The following is a 5,507-nucleotide window of genomic DNA, read 5'->3' on the forward strand; positions in this document are numbered from 1 at the left end:
CCACTTCGGTATTTAGGGATTTCACTAGAGTTACCAACATTTGGCCATATTTGTTTTCTTTTCCTATCTAGGGTTTTCTACCTGCATTCATGCATTTTCTATTTTCCTATCTATTATCCTTCCATTCTTTTTTTTGTACATGCATTTTATGTTTTATTTTGCTCCTTACAGTTATTTTAGCTTTCCATGACAGTCGTGTATCCTGTACAAGAACACCAACACATAAGCAAGAACAAGCAACCAATTTTGTGGTAATAGAGTTATTGACTTGGTAATATATGTAGTTAAATGTTTTTAGTACTTAAATAATAATAATAATACAGGAATTCAACAGTGGAAGTCCAGATGACATTGGACATTCCAGGTTAAAGTTCAAATTCAGTAGAAGGTTGATTTTTTAGTAATCTTATTAAAGCTATTTGAATGGGTAACGAGATAGTGGTTTTTAGAGAAAGTATATACAGTTTTCCAAAGTACATTGGTATTTTTTATTTGTCTGTTATTTGTGTGTTGTGTGAATAAACAAATAGTTCATGGAAGAATATTTACAAAGAATAAACCGAAAAAAAATCTCACATCTGACCCCTCAAATTCATGATCGAAAAATTTCATTTTAAATTTAATAAAATAGTATTTCAAAACATTATCCATACAACCCAAATGAAAATAAATGTATCAAACATGCCAAAATGATCGGAGCTGTCTAAATCCATCCCCGCAACTGGAGGTTCCTCATCTAGTTATTTTCAAAAGTTTAAAATTTAAAAATTGTTAATAGATTATATCTTTTTTGATTTTATAAATATTGTTTTTATAAAAATGATACTCTCTCTCTCTCACACACACACACACTCTCTCTCTCTCATCTTGAAGGTAAATCTCGACCACCATCATTATCACCGGACCGCCTTAGGAACCACCGAATCATCATCGTAACCACCAGAACGTCGTCGGAAACACCGTACAGTCGCTTATTTACTCTTTCTACAACTCCGACCGTCAGAAACCACCTCCTCCACCTCTTCTCTTCCGGAACCTTCACTGATCCCGTTTCACTGACCACAAAATCTCGTTTCCTAATCTTGTTTCACCAGAACACTAAATCCAGTTTTCAGATTTAGAATCAGAGTATTCTGACCTCCGACAGCAGCTCATCGAGACAGACGCTTTCATCGCCGACCTTCACTCTCAGTTGTTTACCGATCTCGTTTCACCGGCGACCACCGTTGCGACATTACAACTCATCATATAACTAGGTGTGAAACCCCGCTCCGCGGGGTTTGGTTAACACCAGTAAAGTATGTTGCTATTCTCTACAATTCGCTCATTTACAAATACATAATAGTCAAATATGTTTATTCCTTTGTAAAGTATGTTGGTGAATTGTTAAAAGTAAATATGTTCAAAAGGAGAACATTTTCTTAGATCAAAAGAACAACATACTTTAACCGGACCAGGCCACTGATCCGTTAAATGTTCTTCCTGGATGTTTACATTGATCCAAAAAAAAAACCTTCAGCCTACAAGTGGGAAAAAATGTGTTAATGCAATAAATAACAACATGCTTCCATTGCTTCCTATTGCAACATTGTACTTTGGAAAATTTATTCAATTATAGCAAGTGAAAGTCTATCTACAAAATATATGTTTGCTTTAACAAAAAAAGGTCATTAAAACCCAAATAGGATTATAACAATTTTAATTTTTATCTGTAATTACCAAGAAACTTGTCCACTTCTTTCACCATTTCCCCTCGATAAGAGCTACAGTATATAACGACTCACATACTTGCTCCCAGAAAAAATATAAAGTTAAAGTTGATAAAAGTTTTCTCAGTTGATTTCTCATTGCCAATTTAACCTAAAGTCTCACATAAACTGTACTCTAAAGAGAGAAGAAGTAAGAGAATTTTCCGGAGCAAAAAGATATTGTGTATGATTGATTACCTGAAACCAATAGCAATGTCATTGCCATATTTCTCCAAGGCTTTATCCATGATTTCAAGTGGCGAATCTAACTATCTAACTACTTCACTTAAAACTACAAAAGCTAGTTAATGAATTTTGACTGCTCATTTATACCTAAATATGGATCTAGAAAAGGGTGAAAACACCACCGAATCATCAATAAATAAATAAATAAATTATTACCAGGGGCAAAAGTGGTGGCAGGCCGACAGGGGATCCGATGTGAAGTCTACAAAATGTCGACATCGGTAGACATCTGCAAGCAGTATTTCAAACTTCAACTGCCGTGATAATCGGTAGACATCTGCAAGCAGCTCAGGAAGTATCTCCGTTAGATAGCGTCTCTCTTAATCTGAGAACGTCATGGAGGGTAATACGCTGTGGAAGACGGTGGAAGATATGTTGTTTGAATCCGATTGGAAGCGGTGGGAGGCGATCGGAGTCGTAGCACCGTAGTAGGGTACGCTGACATTATCAACGGCGAGCAAGCAGCCTCCAACTGCCTTCCTTCCGATGGATTGAACACAGGACGCAGACACGTGACCTGTTGCTTCTTTTTCCCTGTATCGATCTTTCATCTGTTATTTGAGTCGATGTAAGAATTTGGGGGAAGCAAAGAGGATTATTTCTCCAAACCGACAGGAATTTGAGGACGACTCTCACAGAGCAACAATACCCACAAAATATGATAATGTTTAGATAAAAAAAGGAAGAAAATGTGGATGTTTATCTGAGATAGTACGGCCACAAAAACCGAAGAAGAATCGAGAATGTGGTCAAAGTTTCAAAGCAGTCGCGGTGGAGATGTTACCATATAGAAATAAAGACGGAGCATTAGGGACTAAATTGCAAATATGACAAATTTTTGTCAAAAATCTAAACCACTAAAAATATAAAAAGTTATGGACCATTTCTGCCAAAAAAAAAAAAAAAAAAAAAAAAAAAAAAAAAAAAAAAAAATGGCCAATTCACTATTCATCTTTTTGCACAACTTTAATATATATATAATTACTAACGTGTTAAAATACTTTTTTATTAATTTATAATAGCATTTATGTTTTACTTGTCTATTTATAATATAATATGAAATATTATAAAAAGGTATAAAAAAGCCATATTTTATATAAAAAAGTTATATGTATAAATATTAACCATGCGGTAGATGCAAGTGCGGTAGATGCAAACAAGAATAATTATGGAATCAAGAACGTGATATTAAATTAATTATATGTGAATAACAATGTTTAATCACATGCGATTAAACATATATAATAAGAAAAGTTGTTAAAAATTAAAAACATGCATTATGTGTAGATTTACATGTGAATAACAGGTTTAATAACACATGCCAAGGTTAACCATATATGCCTAACATGGTTTAATCAAATTTGAATAAATACATATAATAAAAAGTGATTATGTACACGACAACAACTATTAAACCAAGAACACGAAAACGAATATTGTCCACATGAATCACATGTGATTAAATAAATATAATCACATGTGATTAAATATACAAGACCAACTATTGAATACAAAACGCGAAAATGAATAGTGTACATCAAAATAATATTCGATTAAACAAATATAATCACATATGATTATATGTATCTAATCAGATATGATTTATATGCACAATATTCATTTTCACGTTCTTGATAGCGGTTCTCATGTATTTAATCACATATGATTTTATTTTGAAAAAAATATTGTCTATATAAATCATATGTAATTAGATACATATAATCACATGTGATAAATCATATGTGATTAAATACATATAATTACATGTGATTATGTACACTCGAACAACAATTGAATCAAATACGCGAAAACACATCTAGTCCATATAAATCATATGTGATTAGATACAAAAAAGTGTTAGGTCATAAATTGTCGTTTATAGTTCTCGGTCTAGGACCGAAAACACCATGTTTTGGTGTTGTTTGGACCGAAATCGCATGTGATTTCGGTTAGGCTTAATATTGTTTTGTTTGGGTTTTGGGCTTGGGCTTTGTTATTAGGTCTAGGTATAAATAGTGTTATTTTAGCCTAGATAGGAGTAAGAGACGTTTTTGTGGTAGCCATATGCTAGGGACGTGATTTTTGGAGAGAAACAGAGAAAACCAAGGGTAATCAAGTATCTTATGTACTCGACTATTCATCAATAATAATGTATTTGTGTTCTTATTCCATATTTGATCTTGCATCATTCACTTGATTGGGATTCCGCACCATCATAGTGAAATCCGATTGATACGTAGCGATTTGGGAATGTTGGGTCTAAAATATTAGTTTATACTTTACTTTTCTAGGAAAATGTATTTTTCAGTCATGTAATATGTGTTTGCTGTTGTGTTTACGGCCGTGAACCTGTTCACAGCCCATGTTCCCCACATATATATATATATATATATATATATATATATATATATATATATATATATAGGTTTTAGGGGTGAGGAGAGGGTGATGAGCTTAAGGAGAGAGAGAAAAAGGAGCATAAGTGTGTGTAAGTGTGTGAATCTTGTGTAAGGAAACTTCATTCTAATCAAATCATACAAGATTCATATTATTCTTCTTCTCCTTCTCTTCTATTTTGATCTGGCATCATCTGTTTGATTGGGTTTCCGCACCATCAAACGGATCTGAATGATACACAAGCAGATTTGAGACTTACAAATGGTCTCAGAGCTTGGATTATATCAATCATTTTGGCCAGATCTGGAGCGTATTTGATCTTATTTTTGAAGGATTTTTGCTTTTTTGGATAGATCTTTGAAAAATAGGGGGGTTTGTTCTTCGTGTTTTTGATAAAAACGAGTTTTTGATCGAGTTTTGGAGCAAAAAGGGGTGAAAACGCTGTTTTTTTCGTGATACGAAGAAGGGTTCTCGGCCACCGAAGAAGGGTTCACGGCCGAAGAAGCGTTTACGGCTATGGTTTCTCGGCGGCGGCCGTAATCATGAATTAGGGTTTCTCGGACAGTTCACGGCACAGCAGGAGTTCTCAGCTAGCAGGTTCCCGGCCCAACACGTGTTCAGCCCACTTGCTCGTTCAGCAACCTCGTTCAACAACCTTCTTTTCGTTCAACGTTTATTAAAAAGGAGGGGATTTTGGGGGCTGCAAGGATCGAACTCGGATCCCTTGTGTAATCAATCAGCGCCCCTTCCAACTCATCTAGCTTGCTAAATGTTACTCTCCTTCCCAATTTAATTCAAAAAGGCTCCCTGTCTCGGTTCAATTTCGCAATATTGACATATTTTGCCCAAAAATCAATTTTTCTAATTTTCAAACTTCATTTTCAAACCAAAAGTTTTGACTTTTAATTTTGACTTTTGACCTTAAATTTTGACTTTGACTTTCAAGTTTGACCTTTGACTTTAAACTTTGACTTTCTCGTTTAACTTTCAAATTTTCAAATTTAGCTTTTCGGTTTGACTTTTAAGTTTGAATTTTTAAATTTGACTTTTAAGGTTGACTTTTGAGGTTTTAAGTCAAAGGGCATTTTTTTAAATAAAAAAAATGAGTTCATCAAA

General features: G+C 34.0%; 1 long non-coding RNA gene across 1 annotated transcript; it reads right to left on the bottom strand.

The window, feature by feature from the left end:
* Positions 1–591: 591 nt before the first annotated feature.
* Positions 592–2,747, bottom strand: LOC145105387 (uncharacterized). Its single transcript, XR_013707286.1, has 2 exons — positions 1,947–2,747; positions 592–1,520 (listed from the first exon to the last, which is right to left on the bottom strand). It is a non-coding gene; the product is annotated as an uncharacterized LOC145105387 (long non-coding RNA).
* Positions 2,748–5,507: the final 2,760 nt, after the last annotated feature.

This window comes from Lactuca virosa, chromosome 4, assembly GCF_052849685.1.
Source record: "Lactuca virosa cultivar CGN04683 chromosome 4, Lactuca_virosa_CGN04683_v6, whole genome shotgun sequence".
Taxonomy (NCBI): Eukaryota; Viridiplantae; Streptophyta; class Magnoliopsida; order Asterales; family Asteraceae; genus Lactuca; species Lactuca virosa.